Below are 12,745 nucleotides of genomic sequence, written 5' to 3'. Positions count from 1 at the left end.
GATCATAAGGGCTACAGTCCCTAATTAAGGATCCAACCGGCCACAATGGTTTATTTAACAACACAGGTTGCTCTAAATTGAGAAGGAGCCAATTTGGAAACGCTAACACGCTTTAAATTGACAGATCGCCGCCAGATAACTATTTATGTTATCCACAGATGTATCAGGCGCCAGTCTTGGCACAAATATTGCCTTTCTTGGAGGAACTGCCTTCAATTATATGTTCTCTGTACTAGGAGCAGCAGAGTTCACGGATGAAGAGTTATGAGCTGGGAAAGATGTAGAAGGGGTAATCACACTTGCACGAGCAGCTTGTGCGACGTGCCCAGCTTGGCGACCAGCGTTCACACTCGAGCAGCCAGGAGGGGAGGACAATTTAGTATTATCATTATTAGTTTTAGGGCATGACGCCTGAGTAGATTGAGTGACTAATAAGAGGAGATACCCTTGCCACTTCAGCATAGCTCAAGCCAGAAGGACTTCCGGGCTTTTTTGTACCAACCGACTCAGCAGTAGCTAACATTCTTTGTAGACTTTAAGGAATCGCTAACTTGCACCGACGAAACGGACTTAGGAGAACTTAGAGGTGACGATCCACACGCTATGCTACAAGTTGAAACTTTGTTTGCTGGAGAGGAAGATGACTGCGCAATATAACGACACTCATCAAACCTAGTCTTAATTATTTCAAATTTCTCCCGCAAGAAGCCAAGATTTTTGCTCAAATCTGAGAAACAATTTCTCGTCTACGTCAAGAGTTTGTAGAAATCAATATCCCGCTTTCTGCAGTCAAGACATGACCACCGTAAACTTTTAGAAGTGTCAAGGACTGCATCAGCAGCACGGCCGATAATACCAGCACAGTTTACATGTCCAAAACGATCCGACAGCCAACAAGAAATGAATCGTTCATATTCAGGGCCTGTTTTCGCACGACATGGTGTAAATAAGCAATCCATGTCCATTGAAAACAACAAAAGTAGCTTATGAAGCAAAAAAAAGAAAAAGAAAAACTAAAAAATTCCACGGCACAAATTGCCAGCAAATTAAAGCAAATTTCTCACTTCTCTAGCCACTGTAAATATAGAGCGAAAGCTAAACAAACTGTAAATGAAGATTAACAGCAAAAAGAGAGACTTTTACTAAGAGCTTAATAGTTGATTACACTAAACCAATATGATTTCTTCACATAAATGGTTAATAAATTCATATACGTTAAATTCACACTTTATTCTTTTAGAGAATTTTTAAAATTAAACACGAATAAAGCAAAAAAGCTAAGAAATACACTGAAAAATTCGAAATATTTCTTGCACAGAATAAAAAGGCGACTACAACACGCACGCAGAGTTGCCAAACTTTATATATACATCAATGTATATGTTATATCTATGCTATTTTATGTATGCATTAGTATATGTTTATCGCTTATAACTAGAATGTATCATCATTCACGTATGGAAACTATGGCTAGATAACAAAAATAAATATATTACAATATGTAGCTGTTAATAGCAGGAACAATTCAATATTCTAGCCTTAGCAAGTAATACTTCAGAAATTAGGGTAGGTAACGGAACATATAGATCATTATCTATGTGCCTACGAAAGTAAATATAGTAGAATATATGTCAGTTAAGCCAACAAAAATGCAATGTGCGTTCCTTAGCGTGCTGACGTAACGGTATGTGATTTCGCATATGACAACAATAAATATAAAATACAAAATCGTCATGATCGCAATCGTAATTTAGACGGGGAGACTGAAATTGCAATGATCGATATGCCAGTGAGAAGAAGCTATGGACACGAAAAACCTTGTAACGTGGGTAATTTATAATTGAGATTTCGCTCAGGGCTGTCCAGCAGTCCGTTCCAAGAAATTTGTTCGTTAAATTAATGGAACATTCGTATTTTTGTATTAAATCAAGTATATATTTGTGGAATTTAAGAAGAGTACAAAATGGCCCTATTTAGGAAGCTACTTCGTGGTGAAGGAAAAAAACCAACACATATTTAGTGGACAGCCTTGTTCTCTTTTTATTGAGAAAATATGATCCGCGTGTGACCGTGTTGCGAAACTGGAATTGTTCGTTCAACTGCTGCTGAACAACTAAAAGAAGATAATTGTTTGCGCGCTGCTTTTATAGCAGTTAGCTGCCACACCAATACGTTGATATCTAGAGCTTTCACGACAAGGCGTGTTTACTTACTCTACCACTAACACGCTAATGTCTACTTGAGAGAATAACTTACGGAAAGCTATATTCGTACTTATATAAAGCTGTAAAACAAAGTCATGCAGCGAAGATAACAGGACTAGAGTTTTAAATGTAAGAACTTAGAGTTTAATAAGCTTAACTAGAATTATACACCGGTTAGTTAAGTTTTTAATTTAAATTTTAACAACAACTCCTTCAACGTTCGAGGCGGGTAAGAAACTGCTTCCTTGGCTTAACATTCGAAGCATTTTCAGTATTCTAGAAGAAAAAAGAAAGAAACTCATAAATTTTATATAGTGAAGCAAATAAAACTGCTAAAACAAATCGAGTAGTTAAGAGAAAATGTTAAGCAATAGGAACTAAGAAAAAATGGGCTTTCTAAAAGCCCAGCACCCGAAGGCAACAGAAACTGAGTATATATTGCAACGTGTCCGCGTGAATTACCCTCAACCACATTATAGGGATAAATCAATAGCTTCAAACATTAATTATATATATAAATATACCTTTTCTGGAGAGAAAATTTAAATTGCAGACTTCCTCATTCTAAAACATTATTGCGCTGGAGACCAATTTGCTCTGCGGCTCCTGGCAAAATTCATTTACTTGGCCGAGAAATACAGACGCCAGATGGTAAAGCTTCTGCCGCGGTTTTGAACGAAGTTCACCAAATAGTGTCTACAGCCGTCCAAGGTTTGTCACAACTATTTATTTGAAAACCAAAATGCCAAATCCTGCGCAAAGGCAACTTTGAAGTTTTCCAAGAAATCTAATGACATGTTTGATGACTTCGACGCAAAAAACTGCCAGGGCAAAACCCTCTCAAACGCCCAATATATCGCGGCAAACAAGATAAAATTAAAAGAATGTTGCGTTATTACGCTTACTTAGACGATCTCAGTAAGAAAATCCAAACTAATAAACAATGGATCACCGGCTTTAAGCACAGGAAGTTGATTCGTTTGGCCGAAAATCTTTTTATGTACATTGACAAACTGCAGTTTTTTTTTAAGGGGAAATTGAATCAGGATGCTTTCATATATTTCTTTTTTAGATAAAGGGCGTCCATCCCCAATAACACATCGTCCCCAGCATTAAATTAAATATTTGACGGCGTGTCTTATCTCGATGAAAATTCTTAAGATGAATTTCAGCATTACCGAGCAATTGTGAGGAACACAAAGACGAAATATTGGATTCGGCTTTTGTTAGAATTGGAAAATATGTTAGAGAATATGAAAAACGAACAAAAGACTAGCAATTTAATAGCTAATGAGAAGTTAGAAATTAGGGAAAGTAGTTTATTTGAGATCCAAAGGCAACAATACGTGTCAGTGTATTTAATACATAAACATACGGTGAGTAATTCTAAATGCAAAAAGTGTTTAGAATTAATGAGAAAGGTAACCGGGAACTTAATGGACTTGTCCGAGCCGTTTATAAAAACATGGAGTGCACGGGAGTGAGTGCTGCACATTTCTACAGTTCTAAAGATGGAAGTTTGGAGATGTGTCAGGCTTAAATGGGTTGGTTTAGGACTTCGACCATTACATTTGTAGAGATGTTGGTAGGAATTTAATCACTCAGGCTATCTTAAGACAAACGGAAAAGGGCTTCCCATGGTTTGTGATGGACGGTGACTACTAAAACCTTCGCCTTAGTTGTTTAGATAATTTAATTGAGGTATTGCTTTCTTTGAATGTAAAACTTGTATCCGACGGTTTGGTAGCCCATGATAGAATCAGGAAAGCACAAAACATGAAAAAATTACCTTTTCATAATAATATATTTGTAATCTTTTACACTTTTTTTTATCATTATTGTACTAATATATTTTTGCCTATCTATTTTACTGTGTTCTTTTCTATGTATTTTGCGGTATTAGTCATTATATTAGTTTTTTTATATCAGTTATCCGAGAAGTAGTTGTGCTTTATGAATATTGTAATATTAATTTAATATTAATTTTAGTACTGAGTTAGTGTAGCAGTAACGTAGTAATGGTATACAGGCCTGCAATATTTTCGGAGGAACAACCATTTAAAATAATTGTTAACGCGCCGAGTACAATGCTTCAGGATGGGTGTGGAAGATTGCACCCAATTGCCGAATAAATTAAAAAGATATGAAACAAAACTAAATTTCACGCTTACAACAATTCTGCATTTTATTAAAAAACAAAAATGCAAAGATTAAATTAGAATAAGTGCCCTTTATCAATAACATGTTTAAAATTTAATTACTCTGTAATAAGCATTTTCGTAAATATTCTTCATTATTTTAGCTGTAGAAAAATAGTATAAAAGCACCGAATCTTTCTACAAATTAATCAATTCAACGTTGACCCTTCAAGCAAGGCTAGTCTTGGCATTTTGTAAGTATAAAAAATAAAATCTGAATTCTTCCCATCAGGTAGAAGTGTCCTTTGCCGAATAAATCTTGTCATCAAAAGAGTAATTGTCTTGGCGTTAAGGACCGAGCAGATAAGGACAGATTTCTAAGCACCCCACAGCCTACAAAATTTCAGATACTAGGATCAATTGAAAGTGATTCACCGTAACCATTTTCTTTCCAACCAGGGGTTTTGTAGAAGAGCGAAGGATGTGCAATTTTATTTATGTTTGTGTGTGTGTTTTACTCAAAATAGGCAATATATGTCCAACACATTCTAATGGGATCATACAATAACTTTAGAGCGCCCGTGTCTATATAATCATTATTCACGTTTTATTTGCACACCAATCTACACATTTATTTGTACTACTGAATGGCTCTACGTGTAGAAATTTCGCCGCTATGCAATCTTCTGTCTATACTGGTGTATTATTTATAGCCTTACTTTTGTGATAAGCCTCGTTTAAATGTTGTCTCTTTATCAATCGAAGACCGGATTCCGAGCAAATTATCAATAGCACAGTTAATGCCTAATTACCTTGAACGCATATTCTAAAAACAAAATGACTCTTTCCGTGCCAAGTCATCCTTTTTATCGCGGTTATGCCGTTTTCTTTGTACAATGCTCCCCAGACGATGTTGAGATGAATGAGTACAGTGAATTCGGCCAATCTTAGGTAAACTTCTCACAACGTCTAACTACTTCGCACAACATATGGAAGTTCAAACGTTAGTAGCTTCCCAGTTAAAAAAAGCAGACTTAATCATAAACATTTAAAAAGTAAATTCTGAATAAAAGAGGTAAAGAACTTACACTGTATCATTGCCAAAGGAGTAATTCGTGTTGATTGCAATAAAATAAGTGCGTTTCTTGGTTGTGTTATTCCTCGTTCTGCAAAAGATTTTAGACGTTACTTAGGCGTCGCTAAGTGATGTCAAAAAATTTTGAACAATGTACTGTCACGGAACCGTTACCATTGCCTATCGTTTCGAATACACATTCCAATACCTGCATTAGGAGATTAAGCAGTAAAGCAGTCTCCCAAATGTCTTTTTCGTTCACGAGTAGGAGCAATGTGGAGGCTAACTCTTTCTTAGACCGGAGGCAACTAGACACGAGCACCTACACCCTTAAATCTGCGTTCCACTATGGTAGGAAGGAAATATGACGGAAGATGAAAGCTTTTCCGAGCTGCCGCACAGTAAAGCATGAGTATCTGTGTGCTTGCATATGCTTGCACTTCATGTACTTTATGAGGAAAAGGATAAATCCGGAGAACAGTCAGCCATCAGCGTCTGCTAGCTTGGAAATGCCTATTGCTAGCGTACTTTAAATAAACGGCTATACATAAGGATAACACTTTTTTAAGCTGCAGAAGTCAGACAAAAGTGTTTACACGCTTACAGGGGTCTATTGCTTCTGTACTGCGGGAAGAGTGGCGAAAGACAGCAATTTTCAAGGCCACAGGATAGCAAAGCATGAACATCCGCTCGCTTGTATATGCCTACTATGCTCCTGCCCCTTTTCCAGGCTGGATGGCAGCCACACACGGGAGTCTCATCGCTTCCCCTTACTATACTAGAAAAAAATAGGAATGGAGAACCGTTTTCCAGAACGAGGGAGGTCGGACAAGAGCGCGGGCTCTTAGTATAGATGGGCATATGAGCGCTTATGTTTTAGGGAAAACTATTAAAAATGGAATCTTAACTAACTTTTGTGTTTAATTGCTGATGAAACAATGAATCAATACTGTAGCTATTTACTCCTATTGCAACCATAAATCGCTTCAATGCTAAACTGAGCTTTGTACTGCAGCTTAGTGAACTAACTTGGTATAGTATGTAGATGCCCCTTCTCTATGGAGTGGGTTTGGATTTGAGTGAGAAAAAGTAAAGAACTTTTGCGTTTATCAATATATAATGGAGTGTTCCAAAAACCAATGATAGATGCGTATTTGTTTTGAATGTATTAACAATAATATAAAAGAGAGGAATATGAAGTAACTATATATGATGAGAAATTAAATCTATATTGGAATACGTACGGTTTAAAATTCAATTAACAATTAATCTCGTTAAAGTTTATTTATAGTAACTTATATTTAAAATACTTCTGGTTTCGTTCGTTTGCATATTACGATTCAACTTTCTTGACTCAATTAATTTTGTCTTCTGCAAAAATGCCGTTTATATACTCCTTTACAAGCAACTCACCATTACCTAATATCAGCTCAGCATATTTGTGTTAATCCGTGTTTCCGCTAAATTTCTGCTAACGATCGTTAATCTTTTCGCGAGTCGCCAACAGCACAAAGCAGGTAAAGCGTCATGACTGTGTCTTTGGTTTTCACTTTCTTTGAAATGTTGTTTCTTGAAAAATCTACTAGTTTTCATAAACATAAAATGCATGATTTTCGTAAAAATAACGCAGTTCTCCACCCACAATTGTTACTTTATATAAATTTGCTTACACGTGCAGAATTTCATCAATTACTAAACACTCATAATTTATTTAAGGCATTCAGAAGATCTATGGAATAAACACGTATCTGCAATTTAGCTAACGGTTTCCTTTTTCGACTGTTGTACCTTCAGGCATATGGGATTATTCAGCGTGGTTTGATGGTTTCGTTTCTTTCTGCTTCACGTATGCACAACAGCTGTTAAATATGCTCTCCTATATCCATCAAATTAGTTAAAAAGAAAACCACACACGCTTTGCTTTATAAGTGAATGCTCTGAGTTAGTGTTGGGTGTTCAGAGTTGTAATTATAAAATGGAAAAGAAAATAAAACCAAACAAGGTTGCGTTACTTACAAGCAGCTCAACCAAAACGAACAAATTACATTTCAAAAAGAACAAATATATTCGAAAACATTCCATTTTGTTCGCATATAAATATTGAAGATCTATAAATTCTCGTTAATTTGAACATATAAAATACCTCTCATTGGCTTAGCTCATGTTTCCTTCATATCCAGAAAAAAAACATGTAATTAGCAGACAAACCCAAATGAAAACTGGAAATTGTCGACTAAAGAATTTTATATTTGTAAAGTTAAGAAATATCTACCTAAATGATAACAAATAATCGGTTATAGTTAACCAATATATAATTATTAGGTAGAATGCGTAGACAGGCTATTTTAAACTATTTGATAGAACAGGATAGAACTTTGCGACAAAGAGTAGTTATGGACGAAAAAGGGCTCTGCGCTTCCAATCTCCTTACACTACCGAGAAGTATGTAAGTTTTTTTCGATATATTTGTGATATATATATGTACTTATCTACATTGTTTCACGTAGATTTTTGTAAACGTATCGAGTTTCAAAACCAGCTTTTAAAAACATGTTAGGAACAATTATACCAAGCAATGCTAGAAGGACGCATATACCAACAACGACGCTTTTAGCAAAGACTTTGGAGCTATTGGTTTGTGGAGGCTACCGATAGTTGAACGGTAATGGCTGCTCCGAAAAATATTGTTCACAACCGCAAAGCGTACGTTGGTGCTATGGTGGAGACTCAAAATATTATGATTATGTGCTTCTATTTTATAATATTATTTGCATTTGCTAAATAATACCATTGTTACCGATAAAATCGTTATGTTGCAATATACATTTGTTATGTAAGCTTACCGATTATTTCTGCCATAATTAGGTAAACTAAGAAAAATTGAAACTTAAGCAAAGTTTAACGAATCTTTTTTTGAACTAGAATTAAAAACCTTTCACATCATGGGAACACGGCACAAAATATTGTCAACAACCTTGCTTTTAAAATTTTTCGTATCCACTAGGTTAAATTTTAGTTTTAGTCGTAATTATCATTAGATTCCGTATTATCAATTTGCAAATTTTTAAATGCCACCACCGGAACATAAGCAATCGATGTGTATAACATGTTAAAAAAATCCAAAGGGGCGTATATCTAGTGGTTTAAAAAATAGTGCAAATGGCAGCTTCGTTATTTTAAAAAATGTGCTAAAAGCTAGCTTTCCTTATAACCTTTAAAGGAAATGTGTTTATTCAAGCGTGTGTGCATTCTTTCATCAGAAGTGCTCACTTCCTCGTCAGAAAACTTGAGAACCTTCTTAATGACTTGTTCTCCACCCTCTTATTAATCTAAAGGGCCATTTCTTCATCAATATATATGTTAATTTTTCAGAGAGAAGAAAGAAGCTGTTGCATTTTGGATTTTGACAGCCACAAATGTTTATAAGCAAAAATGTACTTTTTTTTCTGCTATTTCATCTGCACATGAATGATAGCAACGAAAGTGATGCGAAAGAACTACGTGAAGATAATAAAGAGGTTTATCAGTTGTCGCCTTGCTCGCGAACCAAAGGTACCCTTCAGATACGTGATAACCGTGCCACTTTGCCCAAACAATATTTCCAATAAGATTTTCAAAAATCAATTACATATTAAGCCACCGTTATTAATTTACGTACCGAAATGTCGACAAAAGCCGCGACATCAACGAAAAAATCATGCTGATAATACAATTTTAATAAATATTTTCTTTAATATGATAATTAATTTTGCCCATTCATTGGTCGTAAGAATTTGCCAACTGTGCGTCCATGAGCATTGACAATATTATGTGTGATTTGTAAAAAAACAACCAGGACTAAAAAGATGAGGTAATAAATTTACAGCATATGAAAATTTGTGCAATTGGATGCAATTTTAAACGTTATGCCAATGAAACAGGACAAATAGGAATACATGCAAAACATTATATATATAATATGGAAGATTTCGCTAGCAACATTTGCACGTAAAATATTATGTACCATCGCAACGCGCGTCAAATGATATTGAAGATCGTAAGAGAGATAGTAAAAACCTAAAATGAGACATTTATTAAAATTTGTACGATGAGTATGCGTAAGACTATCAGCATCTGTGTCCGATACTATTCTTATTCAATAGCTGAGCGCATTCGCACTATGATAGACTTGTGTGCGGTTGTGCGTGCCTTTGATTAAGGTGCAGGTTTAAGGGTACATGGTCTCAATTTTAAAATTATAAATAGCTTGAAATGCCTGCAGGTGATTATTGATGATAAGTTACGCTTTGATGCACACAAAAATCCTTTGTGTCCTCGAGTTATTTTCCTACTTACAAAGTTTTATTCTTTGAATATCTATATACCCATTCAAAACAAAATTAGAGTGGTCAAAGTTTAATTTATTCCCTAGAAGTTTATAGTTCTACGAATAATGAATACTTGAGGAAATTAAGACTATTGTATGTATAAGGTTAGACATGTATTCTCCTTGAGGTTATATGGCCATATCTCAAGTTATGTTCTGCGGTTTCTCAATTGTTCTTTCGTAAACTTTTTAAAGCTGACTTCCCTTTAACTTCTACAACATTATCCTACAGCAGAAGAAGGAGCTTTATAATCTCTTTTCTTTTAACAGGTCTGTTCGCAAAAACCTTCTGTTGATTTCTCGCGTTACGTACTCTTTCAAGTAAGAGTAATTCTCTGCCTGAGGAGTTGCGAAATCTAGATGCTCCTATCACACTTGCAATCGAATGCTTTTAACATTCACCGCTAATAATAAAATTGCCTAGTTACTTAGTATTGGGATGGAGATGTGGTTGTGGTACTTGTTATTTCCTTTCATACTAGTCTAGTTACCTTCTAGCTTCCTGCTTATTTTTTATTCTATTTTTCTTTCTTATTGTTTATTCCTTTTTTATTTTAATTTTTTACGTTTAATTTTTCCTTCTTCTCCTTTAGAATGTTTAGGAACATCGTGTTTTATTTTACTTTATTATTGCACCTATGGTACACATTTTAATCTATTATAATAAGCCTTTACGGTTTCTAGGTTATATAAGCGTCAATAAATAAATAAAAAATAAATAAAAATTGTATATATTTTTATTTTGGTCTCCCAGACTTCTGTACAGTCTGTACAATCTCATTAATCATGGCTCTAACACATATCCACGATCAAGATAAAGAGGAAACGGGCAAGAATTTAACTGTTCAGAAACCGTGAAAGAATTGAAAATACTCTTAACGGCAAATATTTATTTAGCGCATTTTGATCCCAATTTCTAAAACTAAACTTACCGTAGATGCGAATAGTCAAGAATAGATACAATCTTCGAGTAGATGAAGATCGTATTGAGAAACTGATCCGATCACATCTATCCGATATTGAAAAGTGTTATTCCCCATTAGATAGAGAAACCGTGGCAATTTTATATGAAATTAAATAATTCCATCAATATGTATGTAAACGTAAATTTTTGTTATTTATAACAACCTTTAAAATACGTTTTTCATCTAAAATAAGGTAACATTTAAGGGCATCCAATAGATTTCAACAATATGAAATTTGTTGGATAAAATGGAGATTACTTCTTTAAGACGCTCTTGCGACGTAGAATGGTCATCCGAAGATTAAGAGAAAACGAAAATTCTTATTTAAAATATGACAAGATAGGAAATATAGCAGAAGCGGACAACGTGTTAAAAATATCTAAACAAATGTTAAGGTTTGGATGGTCCCAGTGTGTCAATCTTACTTTATTACCCTATTTCCACAAAAAGTTACAATTAATCTAAGAGTCTAATAGCTTATTTCGGGGATATGAAGTGATTATATCGAGACAATTGCAAAAAGAAACATTACATTTTTTACATCCAAAACCCATTAAAACTGTGACAAATAAGTTCGTGAATGCTGTTGGTGGTCACAGCAGTCCAGAGATTTAGAATGTATTGCAAGATCATGTGAACCATGTTTAAGAAATAAGCTTTACCCACCCAAACGTCAATTACTACATAACAATCTGAGGGATAAGTTTGGTCCAGGACACATACAGACTTCATCGGTTCGTCCCTAAGTAGGTGGTGTTTAGTCGTGGTTGACAGTTATAGCAAAAGGATTGGAGTTGTTGATATAGGCAGTACTATTAAACGTAAAGCCATTATTGCTATTCTTTTCAAGATTTGGTTTACCCAAACTCTTGGTCTCAGATAACGGCAAATTGGTGGTGTCGAAGAATTCAAATTGAAAACAATGAAATAACAATGAAACATTCCATGCTACAACATTCGTGAATAATTCTCACTCAAAGAGTTAAGCAGAAAACATCGTTAAAATAATAAAAAATACCCTTAAAGAAATTTAGATCAAAATCCAGCAAATCACGACAAATTTAAGAGTGTTTGATAATGAATTTTTGGCACTGATTATTTGTCTTTTAGATAGTTAGCTCTCATTTGCTTGGCAAACCATAAAATCTATTTTGTTGTGAATTATGTTCATTCGAAATGTATTTTAAAAAAATAAGGGGTAAACTTGACTGTGTTCTTACACAGAAACAACCTGATACAATCAATAATAAAATCATACAAACTTAAAGGTAAACCAAATTATATAAAATTTTGGTTAAAATGAAAGGAATTTCGAATCTTGTATAACAACATCAGAAAAGCTGATCTTTTAAAAAAACTTTGCTCTAAAAAGTTAGCTTGAGGTTTGAGCGTCGGGTTTACAAGTTCAAATATCAAGGACATTAAAGAGCTGATTAAACTTGCCGGCGCTATGTGGGATGTATCTAAATTTTCGAAAGTTAAGGTTGTTGCGTCAATCTCACAAAACTGTTACAAGTCACAGATCTCAAGTGTTATTTTGTGAGACCTTAAACGAATTAAGGCTTATGATCGATCGAACGAAAGCGCAATTTAATCAACGTGATTCCTTTTTTTTTTTTTTTTTTTTGGTATGTTGAACAGAGATAGATTTGTGGCTTATATGTCCAAATAATAAACTGTTGTAATTTTTAGTCACGATTATGTATAAAACGTAACAAAAAAATAAGAGCGGCCGTAATAACGCGGAGTGAGCGTGTTAAATGTAATTGTGTGTGTGTATGTGTGTGTGTGTGTAATTGTGCTTGTTAAGCTCTTGAAAGTTAAACAGTGTTGCAAACTTTGGCTGAAAACGAAAAGCAATGCTATGGTAATAGGAGATTATTAAACGCAAAAACGAAAGAAAAAAAAAAAGGAAGAAGGGGAAAAAAAAAATTCTAAAAGGATAAATTAGCTTTTCTAATAAAGCAAGTTAGTTCCCCGAGATGACGTACATTTTT

This window comes from Glossina fuscipes, unplaced genomic scaffold, assembly GCF_014805625.2.
Source record: "Glossina fuscipes isolate IAEA_lab_2018 unplaced genomic scaffold, Yale_Gfus_2 61594, whole genome shotgun sequence".
Taxonomy (NCBI): Eukaryota; Metazoa; Arthropoda; class Insecta; order Diptera; family Glossinidae; genus Glossina; species Glossina fuscipes.
This window is presented reverse-complemented; position numbering follows the sequence as displayed.